The sequence below is a fragment of the Syngnathus leptorhynchus genome, chromosome 2 (assembly GCF_054491065.1).
Source record: "Syngnathus leptorhynchus isolate UIUO chromosome 2, UIUO_Slep, whole genome shotgun sequence".
NCBI lineage: Eukaryota > Metazoa > Chordata > Actinopteri > Syngnathiformes > Syngnathidae > Syngnathus > Syngnathus leptorhynchus.
Genome location: NC_141196.1, coordinates 9,135,054 through 9,156,637, shown reverse-complemented (window position 1 = coordinate 9,156,637; position 21,584 = coordinate 9,135,054). Strand labels below are relative to the sequence as shown.

General features: G+C 40.0%; 1 protein-coding gene across 5 annotated transcripts in view; it reads right to left on the bottom strand.

The window, feature by feature from the left end:
- The window catches only part of LOC147060612 (neuroligin-3-like), a 322,266-nt gene that overhangs the window by 278,043 nt on the left and 22,639 nt on the right, over positions 1 to 21,584 (bottom strand). The window contains exon 4 of one of the 5 annotated variants that reach the window (XR_015065496.1): positions 8,288 to 8,429. The exons of the other annotated variants lie outside the window; for them this stretch is intronic. The gene's annotated coding sequence lies outside the window, so the exon portion shown is untranslated. Of the gene's footprint in view, positions 1 to 8,287; positions 8,430 to 21,584 lie in introns of those variants that run through there. 5 annotated transcript variants of the gene reach the window in all.

The window sequence follows — 21,584 nt, the reverse complement described above, 5'->3', positions numbered from 1 at the left end:
CAGATTCTTGTGTTTTCACTTTATTTTCATTATAATACCTGGATGGCTCTGCATCATTGAGGACTAATGCAGAGCATGATGCCCATGTAACTGCAATGGAAATTGTTGACTCCCCAATTAAAGCAGGCTGTGCGTTGGCACTTTGACAGAAAAGGACAAACCAGAAGCGAACCGGCAATTTGATGAAGAATGTGAGACGCAAGAAAGGAGCGTAATCACATCAACAGAAAAGTTTATTCCTTACCGCCACGAGTACAACTACGGTAATCATTCCCCATCAAGCGTGTGTTTTTATACTCTTTGCATGTCTTGAATTGTGAGACTCAGCTGGTTCTTCTACGTGGCTGAATAAAAAGGCCTGTAGCTGTGAAAAGCAATCTGATCTAACAGGGGCTCTGCCACCGTGTTCAGGAAGGAAGTCAAGAAAGTGTGAAACAGAGGAAAGTTAAAAGGCTGAAAGGATGTGTCATACTTTGATTAGCATCACAAGAAAACAGCTTTCTAGTCTGCTAGTTGCTTCAATTTTCAACAAGATGCAGTCAACCGCCCTTATCGCTTTCTTTCCAAGAAACACAATGAATAAGATTCCAAGTTACTTCTTCCATTGCTCAATTTTTGTTTTCACCAACTTTTCAGCTTATTTCAAAGGCACCCAGAGAAATGCAATGGCTATGGCCTAAGACAAAAACGAATAAACTTCACCGGACTGTTGCATTCTTCATTTGAAATAATATTCCAGGCTTTTACTGCAGTCTATTTCAGTCATTGTTTGTTTCCCTTGAGTCTCCTCTTCAGGAGGTAAAATGCATGCTCTGTTGGGTTAAAATCTGGTGACTGATTTAGCCAGTTAAAGACCTTCCACTTTCTTCCCCCAGATGAGATCCCTTTTCTGTAATGGCAGTATGTTTTGATGCATAAACTGAAGCTTCTCCCAATTAGTTTGGATGCATTTTTCTGTAAATTGCCAGACAAAGTGGTTTCGTAGACTACAGCATTCATTCTGCTAAAACCATCTTAAGTTACATCAATCAACTTGAGGAGACACTTCAGCGTCTTAAAAGCCGTCTCATTTTTTACCGAGCCGAACATACAATAAAGAGCCAAAACTCCCATCAAAATTATTGTGAAGAGGATTCCAGGAGCAAAGAAGATAAATTCTTCTTTCTTCATCTTTAAATGTCTTAAGTATTAAGCATGCCAGTACCTTTGGGAATTCAGGTTTGGACTCTTTGAAGCACCTTTTAATGACCATAGACAATAAAGACGTAGAGAGAGGACACATGGAGATCATCTGTAAACCCTCTGACAAGGAAGAGGAGGGCAGAATGAGATATAAAAACAAATATTGGCACAGAGGCGCCTTTTTGCACTCCAGACAGACATTCTTCAGACAGTGAGTACTTTAGGTATGACTCAGATCCCGTGCAGATTGTAGGAAGATCATTTTCAGTACACCACAAAGGCAAAGAACATAATGAGACATTTCTGGTCATCATTGTGCTCCATAACAATGACTAACATTGCTGTTGTTTTGCTGACCTTGTTCATAATGGCATCCTGTTGTCAGGAACCACCACATTGTAGATTTAAGGACATGGCAGGGGATTAAAATTAACACACCAAATAATTTTGATGAAATACTGTGGGGGTTTTTTCTCAAATCAAGAAAACATGCACTAAATATGATAAAAATCCAGTCGGTTTGCATTTGTTTACTTTGTTTCCTTTGCGAATTTTCGGGGGCGGACTTATCATGGACATGGACTGCACTGGCCTGGAGCATTGGGACATTCTAGTAAATGGACATTAGGAGTTATACTTGTGGTCAAAAGAGGTCCTTCCACTTCCTAAGAGAATGTCAATGTATATTATTTGTTATAGTATCACTTTCAGCCGTTCTTGCTTTTATGGCTTTCAAAAGCATGTGTGAAGGATGATTGTTGATGCTGAACCGGATTTGTTGGATGGGGAAGAAAAAGAACAAAATGTAGTCATGCAGAACGTTATTAAAAATTCTGCTACAGAAATGACAAGTAGCTCAATCTGAATTCACATCTGGAAATTGCATTTCTTAGTTACTATTCATAGCAACAAGTATTTACACTGCATTTGATGGGGCTTAGAGCTGACTTCCAAAATATACAATTGGCGCAGAATGACAATGTTGTGGCATACACTTAGAGTGATGATAGGTCAAGAATTTAATTTCTCACTTGAAAAGCTGCATTGGCTTGCACTGTATGTTTGGATTGTCTCGGTTACAAGGCTTCAGCTAATGATTAATTTAAAGATGCTACTTCATGCATAATGTTAAAAACACTCACTGCAACCACAAAGATGGAGCGAAGATCAGTATATATGTCATTTTCATTTAAAACAACTGATGTGCACATTAAGAAAACATTACCACGTCATTTGTTGATTCAGCTGTGTCATCATGTGTGAAACGTACTTGGACCATGGTCAGACCGCCCATCAATACCATACGGTCATATCAAAGTGGATAAAGTGGTGCCTTGTTTTGAGGGGTATAGCTTATGATTGTATCTGGCATGCACCTGCATATAAGACACTTTAAGGCAACATCAAATGAAAGTGTCCCAAAACAAACAACACACAAGAAGTAATTTGCACTACACTGCGGAGGTGTTAGTGCAAACCACTTCTTACAAACTTTTCAGCTAATTTCAAAGGTACCACAGAGCGAAACGCTTGATTTCTCCTAGGATCACCAATATCAACGTCAGACGTCTTCTTTGTTCCTGCACAGAATTTTTACCTGCATTCTTTAGAAATTCTTCAAACTAATTCAGGAAAAATGTTTCATACTGTCTGATTTATGGGCTTTTTCAAGCGATTGCAAAGAAAGGCGCTTTGTGTCAAACGCTATAGTTGAGTTGTCTCCCTCTGAAATAGCCCGTTTTAATAGAACAGTCACAGGATAGCCTAGAACACAGTTTAAATTGATTACACACTTCATGAGAACTGCAGACTTTGATAAAGGATTGATTCATTTCGCAGAGGCCTTGAAATAATAATCCTCTGCTAAACCTTCATGGCCTTTAGGCTGAAATTTTTAATAATGTTATCAGAGATATGAGAGTGGTGTTTGACTCCAGGCCTGCTGCATCTTTTCTTCGCCATCCTGCAGAACCATTTTTGTTGTTTTTGTTTGTGGGATTGGCTTGGAAGCCATTCAGGAATGTGCCCTTAGGTTTATCTTAAAACTCATCAACACATTCAGACAGTCCCAAGTGGTGCTTCCCGTGTCCATAACTGTGAAAATTAAGGAGTGGTTAAGGAAGTTTGGGAGGTCCAACCAGGACAGATCAAGACAAGGATAGCAGTTACATGGTTCATCGGGTGCAACCAAATACTAATTTATGAAATGCTAGATTGAGGGCACATAATAGAGGCGGTGATACTACCTAAAATGGTTTTAAGGTACGTATAAGGCTCATAAAAACTAAATGGAATCGATGCCAGGTATGAATTATTTTAAAACCAGAGGGCAACTACCTAATATAATGTCTGAGTTTGTCCAAAAAAAGAGACGCAATGGGAAAAACGTTCAAAGTTGGTAACGTGCTAGTAGAAATATATTAAGGAGTCTGTGCCGAAGCTCCTCTAATATTTTTTTTAGGGGACAGAAGAAAGAACAGATGTTGTTGTGTAATTGCATTGGATTTGTACTTCTTCAAAAGGCTGCTCTGCTTCTGGATCAAGGGTGCATAAATAGTGCTGATGTTGATTGAAGCCCTTTGTGATTTTATGCTATGAACAGAACTTGACATCTGCTTAAGTGCACAGTACCAGAACTCTGCATGTTTGGCAGCTGAACAAAGAAAGGCACACATCATTAAAAATAATCAAAATCTGAATAAGCAAAAAATTATTTGACACTTTGAGTTAGTGGAAGCCAGCTGGAGAAAAAAAACAATCCCAGCATTTCAGTATGGTGAAAGTAATCTAAAGCAGTTGTTTAGACCAACAGCAAATACCCATTTAGACTGCACTGTTCAGTACTTATATTTGATTTGGGTGAAACCAACCCATGTTTTACTGCTGATTACTAAAAAACAGAATAAGGAAGGAACCACGTGATGGAGATGCAAAGACTGGCTTTGGAAATGTAGTAACCATTTCATGTTGTTCCTCATTACGCCCATCAGACCAAGATGTATAATATTTCAACAGCTGGCGAACATCCCTCACGACCATAAAGGCTCGAAACGATTAATAACCGATAGCATCGCGACAGGACAAAAGCTTTGACCATCCCTACCAGCGCCCCAATTGGATTAATGGCATTCATTTAGCCCCAGTTTGGCCTTCTAACCTTAGCCTGCCAGGTCATCTTGGGGATTGACTGGGGCAAAACATGGGCAGACAGGAAAAAGCAAAAAATAAGAGAAGGTGCCCTCAGAGGAAGGCAAAAGAGAGGAACCAATGGTGAAAACCATTTTAAATAAGCTTGATTGAAACATTCCAACTTGCTGGGGGCGAGGTGCCACACAAAGATTAGCCCACAGCAAATCACTCTCAACTTTGCATCAACTTTAGCATACCTGGTCTAATGGCACTCTAATTTGATCAAAACCTTACTGGAAAATGTCAACAACACAATACAGAAGGCCAAATCTCTTCGTCCTCATTAATAGAACAACCCAGAGGCTTAATGTGTGCTCAGAGACCTCAGACTGAGAGTTAAAGGACATCATCTATCTTTAAAAAGCCTTGCTTGCTTCCAATTATGCCTACTTGATATTACTGTAAAACCGTGGCAGGCACTGCATTTGGTTTCCGGACCTTCAGAGAGGATTTACTAGACTTAATCTACCACTTAATACCACCACTATCAGGTCCCAATTATAGAAACAATCCTTGAAAGAAAAATGCAAAGCAACAGCACACAACTGTGTGCATCTGGACCAGTTCACAATCTCTATGTATTAAACATGACAAAAATATTACACGTCATTTTAACCGACTAATTGGAAAAAGGCATTGCCCGTTACAGCTGACTCTATTAAATTGAATGACTTTTTTTGTGGCTTAGAAATATCCAGTACAGTACAAAATATCCATCCATCCATCCATTTTCTGAACCGCTTTGTCCCCACGGGCATTGCGGGCGTGCTGGAGCCTATCCCAGCGGTCATCGGGCAGTAGGTGGGGAACATCCTGAACCGGTTGCCAGCCAATCGCAGGGCACACAGAGACGAACAACCATCCGCACTCGCACTCACACCTAGGGGCAATTTGGAGTGCTCAATCGGCCTACCAAGCAGGTTTTTGGGATGTGGGAGGAAACCGGAGTGCCCGGAGAAAACCCACGCGGGCTCGGGGAGAAAATGCAAACTCCATACAGGGAGGGGTCCGCGGTGGAATCGAACCGGCACCCTCCTAACTGTGAGGCGGACGTGCTAACCAGTAAATGGTTATATTTTCACAAATATAAATGTTGCTCTTTGGTATATGTACTGGGATTCATTTGGGGGTTACACATGTAAAATGTTTGACCTAATATCTTTAATGGTGATTTGGATGTGAAATAATACAAACATAATTTGAATAAATTGCTATCACGTGTTGCACTCTCGCGCCATCTGAATTTAATTCGGGTAATACTCTTCCATAACATGAATAGTTTGATGGGATTTGTTGGTGGAAACTTTAAAGATGTTTTGTAAAACTGATTGCTGTGAACTGTGAGTCAGCTCAGTAATCAGTCTCACTAATTAAAGTACATGCAGTTTATAGTATATGGAACAGGGCCTCCTCAAACTAGAGCAATATGTCCACTGGGTGCAACTCTCAACCACAACAAAACTTGACACAAACTTTCTACAGCGTGTAACTTCTGAAAATAATCAAGGGACAAAGTCAATACATTTGTTCTTGCACACTGCATACTAAAACCCACAATGCACTTTGACAAATGTATTTACAAAAAACACATATTTATCGACAATTTCTCAAAGCAAGTCTGCAAATGCCCATTTTTCATCGTGATACGTCACCGCTGAACCACTTTGGCAATTTTTGTACTTTTTAATTGATGATGACTCAACAGAAAGCAGTGAAAGAATGGTTCTGTTGTCATGCCATAATGGTCAGACTTTCAATTTGAATTCTAATTAGGTGACTATTCTCCCTTCTCTTTATACGGTATTACTGCACTAGCCCAAAAGAAACACATTACCATCTAACAACCATTAACCTAAGAGAACTCCTAGTTTGCAGTTTAGATTTGAAACACCTTCTCTGACACCAGTCCTGGAACTGACATACTGTATATGCTGCAAACACACATTTGTTCAATTTAGTCACAGCAGTCAAACTAGCGCTTATTTTGCAAAGCTTTATTGGGTCATCTGCAGCGAGACAGAGGAAAATGAAGAGCTCTACTTGGGGTATAACATTTTTATGCAGCAGCAGGGAATATACAAGACAAATATGAAACATGTGCAAGTCTGGAGCATCTAAAAATATAGCCTGAGTTCGGAAACGCCATCTTAACTCCAGTTCGGCTGACACAAAGCCAGCGCACATCAGCTGAAGTTACTTGCTCCTATCATTCCCATCCATCGCCCTTTATTGTCATTTAGGGTGACTCGTTATTTACATTGGTCCAGTCTTGTGCTGATTCCCAACACATCCAACTAAAATTACTCCACTTTGTGAGATCTGTCACTGCTGCTTTACACACTTGTAATTTTCCTGGTGCATTATATTCAATGCTGTGAAAGACAACTATTCAGGGAGTGTGTGACTTTCCTTTGATGACAAGAGCAAATATAGTCGGAGCTTCTCATCACAAACCTCAGATCCTGTGTCATGCACACATTCATGACATGCGAATATGAAAGCAAGAATTACTGTCATAGCATCGTTAACTGGGAAGAGCTCACAAAAAAAAGTTAAACTTTTGTTTCAAATAAAAAGTCCTGTTCTGCTCAAAAGGCAAGGCTTGGTCCTGGAAAAGATTATTCAATAAATGTCCTTCTTTCCTATGAGAAATTTTGTTATGAAATCTGAACAAATCAACAGTTGACCAGAATTTGTTTGACCTTTGAGGTTTCAAAGAATATGTGGTTTTTATTATCAGAATATACTGAGATGAACTCTCCCGCATTACCGTGGATAAAATGAAGCAGGCAAAATCTTCTCATGCATATCCCTGAATGGTCATCAATCTTAGTGCAAAGAAGGCCAAATGCCAAAACAAGAGTAATTATTGGCTCATTTTGCTAAATGCAGACAATAAAACACAAAGGGTCTACTGTTTTATGTGGGCTTTACGTTCTCACTTCAAGGCAGTTTAAGTCTTCCTCCTCTTTTTTCTTCGTTAACTGCCATTGTCACTCCACAGCAGAGAATCCTCTGTGAGCCTATTAATTAGTCCAATTACTGGCAAACAGACCTGTGTTATCACTCTTGCACAACATTCTTCCAAAGCCAAAATGAAATCATGCACACTGTCAGCGCCAGGGAGCAGAGTAATTTAGCTACGCTTGGACAGACCGCCGTCACTAAGAAGAAATAAGTGCTATGATTCGTGTGACGAAAAAGAGAGGTCAAAGTAAACGGAAGGCTTCTATGGCCAAAGAGGCCATGATAGCAAAATGACAATGACCGCCTGGGCTCAAAGTGCTATGGAGCTCCACCAAGAAAGAATATGTAAGGGAAGATGTCAAAAACTGCCAAGCCCAAAGCAAAGAGTCATGAACTGTGTTAACGGCGCGAAAGGGAAGACTTAGAGATTTTGAGTGAGATTTGGACATGACCTTCTGAGAAAGACGACCCTGATTTTAGGCCTTCTATGCCCTCCTAAAACAGTAGCTGTCAGAAAGAAATTTTTGGGGTAGGGGCGAGTTGTGGGGCGGGTGTTCTTTATTAAACCCATCTATCACTCAAGTCTTCTGAATCAATGGGATGCGGAGAAAAGCAGTGTCAGCACAGAGGCGCGGAAAGATAATACAGTAACGTCTACCGTGCGAGTTAGTGCAGTGAAAAGCATTAAATCAAGAATACATCAGCCCAGCCGTCACACAAAGCGCATGCCTAATGACAGAGCTTTATTACGTACAAACTCACTTCACGTTATTGAAACTACTGAAGAAGAAAATAGACTGCCACAGTATGCAAATAAATGCAGTCAGGTAATTAATCTGACTGTATCTGCCATTGGTATTTAAATATGCTAGGTCATCCCGTATGGGGCTCATCGAGCAGATCCCAGGTTGAAGTGCTTCAAACCGAGCCCATCTGGAGACTTACCCTCTCTGGGAGTAGTCTCCCATGGTTGAGAGGGGCGGAGCACATTGTGCAGTTCCACAGCTGCCACATCCTCAGCCCAGCCGCCCAGGTGCTTGTTAAATAAGCCTCAGCCTGGGGAGTCAAAAGGATATGGAAGCAGTCTGGTGCTGCAGAGGGAGACGAGAAAACGAAGGGAAAGAAGAAAGTTGGTGAGCAATGGGAGTGCGGGAGGGGATAATTGGGCATCTGGTAAACTACATGTCTGTGGTGAGAGGTGAGAGTGTTGCTATGCAAACAAATATAAAAGAATGGAGTTTAATGGAGTTGATCCCTTTTGTAAGCGTTGCACCTGCTGATTCCCAATGCGCACGGATAACTACTAAAATTCTAGGCAGATCTTTCGATGCAAGAAAAGACTCACTGCCGCATTCCTAATGTTTATCTGGGGGTTGCTTTGAATGAATAATGGATAATCCTGCTTGTCTCGATAAGTACCCCTATGTATAACTGGCAAAAAAAAATAAAAAATACAAACAAAGGTGATTTTGCCATTAGATTTGGGCTGGTAAATCCTGATCAGACTTATTTCTTGCTCAGACAGAATCGCGATAGCCGCTTTGCAGCTGGTAGTGTTGTACCTGGATGAATTCAACAAATGAAAGTTCATGAACTGAGTTTCGTGGATTTTTCCCGGATGAACATTTTTGTGAAGCACTCATTTTAACATCTGTGAATGCTTTATCAAGAATGCCAGGTTTCCTTCGTTATTATTTTTTTTCCAAGAATGTCAGGTTTCCTTGGACTTCCAACAGAATACCCATCTTAACACACTGCCTGAGCCTTCATATGTGGGGTGATTAAACCACTGACGCTTATGATTGTTTCAATCTCTGATGTATATCAAATTATCAGCAGTAAAAAATGTTGCAACTTTTAAGGACTCATCTTAAATGTACGTAAAAAAGTAATAGTGGAGCAAAAACTGACTGACGGCTTGACAGTGTTTATGGAAGGGTCAACACCCCCAGGCAAGCTCATAGGAAGGTCAACCACGTACATTACTCTTGTTATTCATATAAGCATCAATCACCATTACTAATTCATATATATATTGCTAGCAAAGTCAGGCAATTACGCAAGCCTAATTACAAGTAATGTCAGTGAATGCTTAAAGTTACATTGAGACACGGCATGAAATAAATACTGAACTGATTCAGACAGAAACATGACAGCTTACAACACGTTTCACACGAGTTTTATATATAACTGCTTGGTAAGTGTTCAAACAGCAAGCCGCAGTTTCCCATTAAACACACAGTTAAAACATGCTCGAGAAAGGCCCAGTGAGCCATCGAGACCCACAGATAAAACAAACATTTTGACAAGTCTGACAAAGGCTCTAATTTCTGAATTTTAAAGACTTCTTTTGGCTGGGAAAGTCACGGGGCGGCATAATTCTCATGCATAAATCATGCAATCATCATCAATGCATCATCAGGGGAGGTGTATCACTTTGCTTCTCTATGTGAGATAAAAAAGGAGCTTGTGACAAAAAACAGATGATTACATATTTTGGGGTGGGGGGGGTTTCTGCACTGACGAAACAACTTAAAACAAATTTATGATGTCGGAGACCTCCAACTGTAGCAAAGAAGTCCAAAGTTTCTATTGGACCCTGATAGAAGAAATTTTCTGATGCAATGTGGAGGAATTCAAAGGTAATGGGTAAAGCATGTTTTCAATAATTGGCTTCCCACTATTAAATATGACTCAGCCTCTCTCCATTGGAAAGTGTTAGATAAGTGAGAGGAAGGAGGGAATAAACACTGGAATGCAAATTATCTACTAAGCATGTGCCTACGCTGAAATCAGTGGGCAGAGATTAGTAATTCTTCCATTTTGTGCGCAACTTTATTAGCCTGTATTGACTCCATGTCTGCCTGTGACAACATAAGATCAATGCATTACTTCAGCATGAGCCCAAATGCTGGATTTTCAACGGATGGGTTGGAAATTCAACCAAGCAAACATCCTTCTCTCTTGAGACGTATCATCTGTTTCAGGTTGTCACTTTGAATGGCTGCTTGGCAGACGGATCTCTGAGCCATTTTAAACAAGTTCTCCATTTATTTCTTAGGAGCTGTGAATTTGTCATCGTGTTATGACTTACAAGCTTATATGTCATTGGGACTGTTACTAGAGGTTGAGCACAATCCATTGCTGGACACTCGTTGGCCGAAGATTTGTATTTGAAAACGGTTTTTATTCTTCTTTAGTGACCTGTTGACAACAAACCTTGGATAAACTAAAGACACATTTTTCATTACCATTGTAAGATTCTTGTTATGCAAGTTTGAAAGAAATGAATTGATACAAGAAAGAAAAAATTACAACTAGGGATACTCGATAACTGCTAACTTGCTGCTTCTCTAAGTACGGATACACTACACATGTACAATCTACGATATGTCTCGAGGGACAACGCATAACTGCAGTTCTAACACCAAAGTTTTGTGAAATTTTGGGATGGTCAAATGATCACTTGGTCAACCTTTGTTTAAGCTTGCACTGTATATCTGAATTGCAAAAACCTAACACTACTGGTCAATTGACAAACAGATTGGCAGATTGAAGACAGTTTATAACTAAAGACGGGATAATAACTGAGCAAAAGAGTTTAAACAGCCAGACTCATTAATAGCTTCCATCTATGAGACATCTGACCATGCCCCCCACCACAACAGGGGCCCCTCATCCTCAGTCAAACCACAGAAGGGAAATTTTTCCTGGGGGCCCTTCCATCTGGACACACAACTAATGCCCTAACGGCTATCAACTGCACAAGTGCCACCGCGTGTAGCAACGACAAAGAGTATTTAGTGATTCAAGACCAGATAAGAACTGAATTTAATCTCCAAGGTTCAAAATCTGCAGACTGACCACAAGGCCAAAGAGCATGGCCTGTTAGCATGGTAGCAAGATAATGCCGACGACTGATGCAATCCCACAGCCTGTCACAAGCTTTTAGGTCAGTTCATTAACCTTTTGATTTCAGCCCAGATCTGACCAGATGTGCAACAGCAGACTACTTAAATTAGCACCATATGCTCAAAATGCAAACATTGACTGCTAATGTAACGATTAGAAAAACAAATTAAGTCACACCATAAACTTTGAATGTTTTGAAAGAAACAGTTGTGACCAGAAAAAATAGGAGAATGTTTTATCGCCAATTACTGAAGCTCTGGTGTTACACAATGCTGGCAGCTACTTTGAAAATACAAACTGTAAAACTTCGGTAGGTGTCTAGCACCTGAGAACCTTTGGCCAAGTTTGATGACACTGTAGCTTATGAAATGTCCAGGAACCTGAGGACACTTCCTATCAACTACTTATAACCTCTATCACTTTTCCTACGGTGTATCCAGGTTGCCCCGTGGTCCTATTACCTGGACTGCCAGAGAGGGAAAGCAAATGTTCACATGAAGTGAAAGTGGGATGAGACGAGGTTAGCTGTTGCGAAGCAGAGGAGATCATAAATGTAAATTCCTTTCTCCGTGGCAAACAGATGCAAGGATCGGGCAGATCTCATTCCAGCCATATACCTCAAAGACATGCTGGGGTGCCTCATTTTCAGGCTCATCCAGTTTTTTTTGCACATTCAACATTCTGCGATAATGGAAACTAGGTCAAACTAGCACTCTCATATTCCAGTCACATCATTTCCATGGTAAGTGAACTTTTGAACATTTCCATTGTAGTCTCGAGTGATGGAAAGAGGAGAGGACTTCAATTCAGTAAGTGAACTTTGGAGACTTTTTCTCCTTCCAATAACAAGTGGAAGGCATTAGACCACTAACACAAGTGGGATATGGTAGAGGAGCAGTGGAAAAGTAAAAAGGATTAATTCTGCCCCAAGACTCTCTGAAAGTACAGGTTACCAAACCTCAAATCTACCCTGAGAATCAAATCAGGAATACCCCAAAATAATTTACTTATCATGACACAGCATATGACTAATGTACAAAGGACATGAAATCATGCAAACATAATTAAAATTGTTTCATTGCAGCTTTTACAAACTATCCCAAGAGATTGACATTTAGTGTTGCTGTCGTCATCAAAAAATAAGACAAAAAATGGTCGAGACTTTATCACGTGAGGGGAAATTAAACAAGACACTACGAAAATGTTGGTCACCTGATAACATAACAAAATCTGTAATGCCTAACTGTTGATGAATGAAATGACACTAAATGTGGTTTACAAAATAAAATCTATGCTAAAATGTCTCTTAATTTGCGTTGACCAAAATGAGATGACGGATGTCAGGAAATGATACGCTTACCCCCTACGGCGTTTGCTTTTCCTCAACCTCGATCACGTACTTGGATCGAAAGAAAAAGAACATGCCATTGGCGGCTAAAATATTATCAGTTTTCATTGACTAAAAACTATGACTAAAATGAAAATTATAGAAAAATGCCCACAATTTACTAACTAACTTGACTAGACTAAGAAGAGTATGAACATGCCTTAAACTAACAGAAACTCAAATGACAAGATGAGTTGAAACAGGTCGTGAAAAACAACACTGGTGGCATTGCAAAAGAGACATATGGAACATGCAGCTAGCAGAGTAATAAAAGCCATAATAAACTGCTGACAGCAGTAAATATTAGCTGGCGGTAAAAAGTACTGATGATACAGTGACTTTGTCAAAGAACTTGAAAACTACATTTATCATTGAAAACCATAGCGAGATTTCTCCGACATGGTGAACAGACTGGAGGAGAGGTTGTCAAATTAAAAGAACGAGGAAAATTAAGAAACCGCAAAGAAAAAAATCTATTTAGATGCCACATAGACACCTGGAGCAAGTTGCAATGAACTCGCTTTACAAAGGATGATTAGCATTAACTGGCATTTAACTCCTCGTTCATGGGCAATGGTGGCATTTTAGAGTTTGTCAGTTTGACAAGGCCACGTTCCATTCCAACCCGCACCACCTCTCCTAAAGTTTGATGAATAGGAAAGACTGTATAACCTACTGTAAGCTGCTCTAAAGGACAGAATGATAATTATAAATCTCAACAGGGATAATGTCATATTTGTAGAAAGGGGATACAATCCACATAGGGTGCCACACATTGGCATGTCTTGGCATGAATTGACTTAATACCGAGAGGTTTTGTGCTCTCCTGAATAAATTCTGCCTTGACTCTCACCAGTTGTCTTGGTGTAGCTTGAGTCAACCTACCGTCACCATCCTGAATGGACTTGAGTGCTACTTTCCTATCCTATATATTATATAGTCTCTGAAATGCCCCAAGAATAAAAGTATGGAACCATTTTGGTGTCTAAGTTCTTATGGTGCTAAAGGTAGTGTGATGTCAGGCTACTTCATCTCAGTGAAGTCAGGTTTCATCAATCCGCTCTTGTTTATCTTTTTGGTTGATGGTCTAGCTGAGAGCTGGAAGGAAATGTCCTTTTGTCTCATGGCTGACTCTGTGGAAATGCCGACATCAGCCATTCCAATCCTTTGCCTCACATCCTCGTACGTATCTCCATGATGAGATCATGCGAGTCCTTCATTCTCTCCGGCGAACCTTGAGGACTCGAAGTTGAGAGTTTGGTTGTTGCTTCTATATTCATCTTGCATTCTCCCGACAAGCCACATTGTTTTAAGAGACATTCCTTGTGGCGGTTTTTCAGGCAGTGAAATTTATTTGTGCTCTTTTTGAAAAGAACCAATTGGAGGCACCTTTACCCACCTTTTGTGAAAAGTAACATTTCAGCAGGTTCTGAAAACTCTCTTTCCACCCCACCTAACTCCCCAGGGTTCTCAGCAGACTATCAGAGAGACGACTGGTACGTTCTCAGTCTCAACATACAGCACCAAGGGGCCTGCTAACAATGCACGTGTCAAACGTGGGCACAGCCAAAAAACGTACCGCAGTATTTTCACATCCTATCTGACTACCTGAGAAGCTCTAAAAATTTGCTCTTCGCGTTATTAGTTAAGCGCAGCTCGTCCTCTTGCGGAGATCTGCGCTTTGGTTGGTTGAGTCCCTTTGTGGTATCAGCTCTAATAAGCAGCAAGTTAATCGAGAGCACAGAGCAACACCCATTCCCCTTGGGAGAAGCAAAGCGGTGCGGCTGACTGTGGGGCTGACAGCCAGAGCATTAAGCACACTGCTGCCCAGTGCAAGGACTCACTGAACCATGACGGTGTCATTTCTTTTAATAGGGCTTCTTTCTCACTCGCAATTGGTATCCTCATTCCGTGCTCTTCTTTTGTAGGATTCTTCCTCCTCTATTGTAGTAACAACAAACCACTCCTTTTCAAGGATTCACTTCCTTTATTCCTTAAATCCCGGAACTCATCGGGCTATTATAAATGCTATCCACACGGATGCTGTTGCTGCTGAGAACCTCAGCGGAGTGTGTGGAACTTTAATAGGTTTGCTTAACCTTCAAAATACAACGGGCGGGCCGTAATGAAGGCTCGGGATTCAAGGCCGTGTGATAAAGCTGAAGACGGCACGTTACCCAACGGTGCAGGCACGCACATATTCTGAGATTCCCTCAGGTCAACAACTGCATATGAGATTTAACGCAACACTGGAAACATGTTGTCAGATAGCTACGCTGTAGGCAATTGTACTTCAGGGAAGTTATTTTCAACAAAAACGGGAGCAATATGGCGGTGACTCGGTGGTGAACATTTAAATGCTGTATGCCAGAAGGGATGTTTTGGCATGTGACATTTGACAACATAAAAGATGTGTAAGTCAGCAGCTTCTTAACACAAAATCAGGCTTTTTCTTTTTTATTTCTAACATTCACGTGTGGCCTAAAGCCAAGTTATATTCCGTGGAGGGTGTTCTGACAAAAGGCTTTCAGAGAGAGACAACATATCTGGCACCCTGATAAGACACGGCATAGGACGAAAGGAAACTTATCAGCACCACAGGGGCGACTTTTCCCAGAAAACGGAATTAGCTCGTAAGTATGAAGGGAAGCGTATGCATGTTTGTGTTGTGAATCTTTGATGACTATTTTTTAATGAACCGGCACACTTCTCGAATATTGCTGTGTCAGGGTATAGTTTGCTTTTTAAGGGCTTCTGAATAAGTTATGATATTTGGAGAGATAATGAGATGGAGGGAAGGCGATAGAAGGTGAGAAAAGAGCTTAGATTGTCAGCAGGAAAGTCTCATCACAGCGTGACAGATGGAAGTTGGAGGCTCTTTTCAAGGTCAAAACGATGACGTGAAGGTTTTGGGTACATCAATGATTCTGAAAGTGGGGTACACCAGTACTACATGGGCTCCCTCTTGTGTGGTAAGTGAAAGAATCACTGACTAAGTATAGCACAGTTCTATTTAACTTTTGAATTCAACACATTTGTATTTATTTGTTGAAAAAATATCACATTTTCATTTAACTGTTATGTGTAATGGATTTTAATTGAATGATTATTTAGGTAGTGTTAATGTTCAAACTAATGATCACTCTAGAGGTCAATGCTAATTTTTTTTTTTTACCATTAGCATGTCAATGGGATCCTCCATTGACTTCAGCATTAGCAACACAAACACAAATATACGATACAACGTGGTGTATTCAGGGTACTTTCATAATGTGGGGAAGTTGTAAACACACAGTGTCATTCTGCCCATGAATCGTTTTTCTCTGACAATAACGTTTTAAAGATGGAGGGAAGCTCGATCACTATTAAATTGTTGACAATTAATTGAATCACAAGCAAGTCATAAAAATTATCAAAATGGAGGAAGAATGTCTAATAATGATCAGATGTCCTAAGACCAGCCTACAGAAGGTTGTTTAGATATTTTCCTGTGAGCATGAAGTTGTTATCGATATTTTGGCTTCAGAATAGATGCTGTGCATTATCCACCAAAAAAAATGTCGATTAATTTATACGACTAACTTAACTCAAATACAGTAGTATTTGTTTATTTTTGTAGCCATGTCTACAAAGACACGACAATGCCACATTTCACTTGGGACCAAAGTGGTGCAATGACATTGTGGCATCTGCATTGTTATTTGAAGATGGAATAACATATGCTTGCCTGGTGTTGAGCCTTTGAACTGCGCAATCACTTTAGCGTGAAATATGGTGGTGGTGGGTGACAAGTAGGAGCATATCAGATGAGTTTTTGTTTCCATTGTCACTTGTGGCTCGCTGTGCCCTTTTAGAGAGTTTAAATACTGTGCCAAATCGCACTTGATATGATGCTTTTCCATTGTGGGCCAGGTTTGTTTGTTTGTTTGTTTGTTTGTTTGTTTGTTTGTTTGTTTGTTTGTTTGTTTGTTTGTTTGTTTGTTTGTTTGTTTCGCAGACAGAAACCAACCATGACAACAAACCATCAGTAACAAAAGGGCATTTTTTCTGTCTCTCAATAACGGAATAATAAAGGCGACTTTCTCCTCCGTGTTTTTATTTGGTATTTTATGACCTCTGCCAAGCACATGTGCATAATAGTTTCATGGGTGTGGATGTTGGAGCTCTTAGGATAGAAAGAGAAGAGTGCTCTGTAGCCCAAGATGAAATAAGTGTACAAAACACCAAATAAAGAAAAGCAGAGAATATAAAAAAAATCATGGGAAATGCATTTCCCAGACAGATGCGGATCAGCCTGCTGTTTTATGAAAATATGAAGGTATCCAAAGTAAAACTGAGCAATAGTGCTACTGAGCAAGGTCACCTTTGTGCATGATTAAACATTCACGTGATTTCGTTTTTAACAGCTGCTGAATATGAATGAGTATTGGACCACAGTGCACTGTAAAGCCTCAACAATAAGACTACCAAAATTGAGAAACAGAGGTGAAACATTGTCCCTCACTCTCAAAGCAATTTAATCAAGAAAAGATTGATTAGCCATTGTTTGTCCACTTGCCTTCCATAGCTTTTAGAGGAAAGCGTCACAGGTGCCCCGAGAGTCTCGTGTGTAGTTGCCGACACACAATGAGAGAGGCAGTCTAAGTGCACACTTTAAAACGAATTAGTTCATTTCCAGTGATTGAACCCGTCGTGCCCTTCTGGCCGCACGGCCAATTTAATATGTTGCTCTTTTGCTGCACACAACGCATTTGACATTATTTCTTCTCTCTGGTGAACACAGCAGCAATTATTTTCTTTGGCTGGCCCGTCACACTACCATTCACTTTTTTTGTGCTTGTCCACTCAACTGTGTAGAAGAAGCGTGATTGTTAGATTTAACGCACTGCGACCATTTCGTAGTCTGAGAGCTCAAGTCATTCATCTTGTAGAGTGCAGGTGAACACACCAAAAATATAATGCATAAAGCAGACTTTTTTCCTTCAACAATGACTTGCCGAATGTAGAGGCATCTAAGATGAGAATATGAGAGAGAGTGAGGTGGAAAGAACACGGAGTGCAACAAAGTGCAGAGTTGACAGCTTCGGAAATAGACTTAAGTTCCTTGGTCTTGAAGAGCAATATGAAACGCTGACCTTTGAGGGTGAGACTTGTCATGAAATGATATCGCCAAGAATCCAGAAGTTAAATGAAGAGGGCAAAACTGCAATTGCAAATTATTCCAGGTGATGTATGACCAAATAGAAAAGATGCTGGGAACAGATAGGCTGGTGGCTAGATTACCTCTCGGTTCACCTGAGGTGCTTTTCTTGATTTGGACGAGACGTAGAGGCTTTTATATGGATGGTGATTGTTTATTGGTTCTGGGAGAGAGAATGTGACAGCCTAATAGGAGCCCGAAAAGCATCATGGCGAACATTCTGGGAACAAAGAGACCATTAAGATCATCCTGGCATATATATAAAGACTCGTTTAAAGATGTCACACTCGTATTTCAACTCCTTTTCAGTGTAGGAAGTGGAAAACCTTTATTATTGCAAGATGCTGATAGGTTTATTTAGGTGAAGGAAAATATTTGGATGAGCCAAAGAGGATGTTGTGATGTGCTTTTGTGATGCTTTTGATGTGGTTGTCAAAGGAGAAGGTGGTGAAGATTACTCCTAGGTTGTGGATTTGAAGGATTGAGGACCCATGACCAAAAGCAGATTGGTTGCATGTGAGTTGAAGAAATTTGATTTGCATCCAGGAACCGATATCAATGTGGCAGATGGTTAAAACGGAGTAGGCTGAGGAGGTGATGGATCTGGTGGTGGTGTAAATACGGATGTATGTTATGGGCGTAGCCAGGGAAAAAGAGGCGACCGTGACGGATGATCTTTCCGAGGGGTAGAATGGAAAGGCTGACAGAGGAGGACCAAGCACAGAATCCTGCGGGATGTCTCGGAAGAGCAGGACACACGTTGCAGTTGTTGATAAAAAAAAAAAAAAATTGCAGTTGGAAAGATATCATTTAAATCAAGAAAGAGTTAGTGCCCTGTGCTGTTAGGAAGGTTCGACGCTAGAGCAGAAGAATGCATGCTCTATAGGGTTTACGTCTTTTGTCTCAATCAAGGTGACTTGACCTTGTTTTTCAACAAAAATGAAATATTATAATAAAATCGAGTGGTGCTCCGATCCATCAGCCTCAGTTCGTGGTCGTACGATTACCGTGGAAAAATGCATTATCAGCATAATCGATCAATGCTTTTCAGTATCAATCACAAGGAAATATCACCTGCAGCTCATGCTTTTCATCCTGTAGCCATCTCAAGGGTAGAGACTGCCCTGTGTGTAGTGTAATTTCCCCCATGCCATAACACTGCACATCACAGATAAATTATTCAGATTATATATATATAATATATATATAAATATATATATATTATATATATATATATATATATATATATATATATATATATATATATATATATGTTGATGTATATATAGTTGAAAAATGACACTAGATTAACCAATTCAACTTTTTTTCTTAATTATTGAAATCAAAATTAGTGAGGAGCTCTAAAAAAAAAAAAAAAAAAGTGCAGCTAATCCATGGGATTGCCAATCTCAGTCATGGATTGTCGGTATCAGAATTGAGAGGATAAAACCCTGATCGGAACACCCTGAATAAAAACATTTAAAAACAGAAAAGATGACCCGCAGTAAATCGTCGACTAGTGAAAATGTAAAAGGGAAATCAAATCAAACAATGGAATTGGTATACATCATCAAACCATGATAAGGAAACAGGAAAGTTGTGTGCTGGCAGATCGGTATAATGAGCTATAGATCAGAAGATGTGAAAGCAGGCGGTGAGCTGAATAACAGGTGGGTGGAAGCAATGGGGAATTACGCTGCTTTTATCTACAACTCCTCAGAAATGGATTGCTTTGCTTCATCTCTTCACCAAATTGGTCTGATAACGTCAACATGTCAAATACATGTTTATTTTGGATCATAATGCTTGAGAGCCATTTTCAAAAGTTTGCACTTTCACTCTCCAAAAACCTTGTTACGATGTTGAGAGTGTATAAAGTATTCACTACCTAATTATTTCATTCACTGCTTTTACCAAACAAATAACCCTGAAAACTCTTCTCCTTTTTTTTTCTTTCTGAAGAGCTGAATAAGAAAACCCTTCAACCCTTAATTCCTGAAAGATGAACTGTTTTTCAGGGGGGGGGTGCCTGAGAGAAAAGGTTAAATTTACAGACGATCTTTTATCAAAAGCCAACTCTAAAATCCACTGTGCAGAAATAAAAGACTACTGCAGTAAATGCACGAGTCATTTTGCTGCCATGAATCACTTCACGTTCTACATGTCCTCACAAAATGGCAATTAAAAGTCCATCCTCAACATTCTTATGACAATTTTCACAAAAGAAAATGATGGATAGGACCTGATTGCTGGGACCAAGGCAAGCATCATCTTCCATTAGTAAGCTTTGGCCCATCCCACAACCCTTCATGGCAGAATGTAACATATCTATTCTGCAAACCTCATCTGGCAGGGAATACCTCTAAATCTTGTTATAAGCTTAGAAAGGATCGTGGGCACACCATTTATACATGCTGCATAGAAGCCCTGCGGATGGAAAAGGAATTACTCCCGCTTGCTATTGCCTCAGAATAAAAAGAGCTTTAATTGTCACACTCTTGCTCTTTTGGGGTGTACCTTGACTCTTGACCAATAAAACTGGAAAATATAGTCACTTGATTTATAATCTGGCACAATGTTTCATGTGGATTTGCATGAATATGTTCAAAAAGAGGAATGCATGCACTGTCCATTGTAATTGGCCTACTTTTCCCTGCCGTGCGTGCCGCTCAGACAGAGAGCGTGGCAAACGCACTTAGGCTGAGCCCTCATTCACTCACAGCCCCGATGAGGGTTACTTTTTCTCTGCCTTTGATTCCACTTCTTGAATTGTAAAAAAAGAAAGAAAATGTTCAAACAGTATTCCAAAGAGAAGCTGCACGCAACTATACATCTGAACATAAAACAGGTTCTTTTCCTATCATCAATCTTGCATTCATTAAGCTTTATTGTAGATTAATTTCAACATGATACTGATATGCAGTTTAATTGATTTATGGCTTGGCAATGCTGCCCTACAGTGGCAACAGAGTAGAATCACTCTTTGTCACAAAGATGAGAAACAGACAGTGAAACAACGACAGTCTGAACAAAATGAACCGCAATACATTGCCCCAGAGACTGTAGCATTCTTAAAGTAATCAACTCCATGCTGAGAGTAGCTTTTCATCTCACAGCATTTTCCTATTTTTCTTCAAAACGCACAATTACTCAGTGCCTGCCGTGTAAGTCCATACAACATATTGTTTCATGGTTGAGTCTGAATAACAAATACTTTGCAACAATTTCCAGAGAAGTAACCAACACTGGTGGTGATCCATCAAGGGCAAAAATGTTGTTCTCCTTTGTGCGTTGGTTTGTAAAGTTAGAGACGCGCTGCTGTACATTTGCTAAAGTTGACAAGAACAAAACTATTTTGGTTATCTATCTATCTATCCATCTATCCATCTATCTATCTATCTATCTATCTATCTATCTATCTATCTATCTATCTATCTATCTATCTATCTATCTATCTATCTATCTACCTACCACACCAGAGGTTTGCATTAGTTCCCCAGACATATCATCTTTGTTACTGCCACACATGCAGTAACATAAAACAAGCTGCCAAAAATGATAAATAGCACATTGAAGGCCTGCACAAAAACATGCATGGCATCACTTATCACTCTAGCGTGTTCACACTCATGTAATAGACAATAAATCAAAAATGTGTTCACAAATATTTTTTTTTCCATGTCACTATGAATAACAAACACGGAGTGGGGATGTTCTCGCAGCATTTAAACGTGTTGCAGTAACACA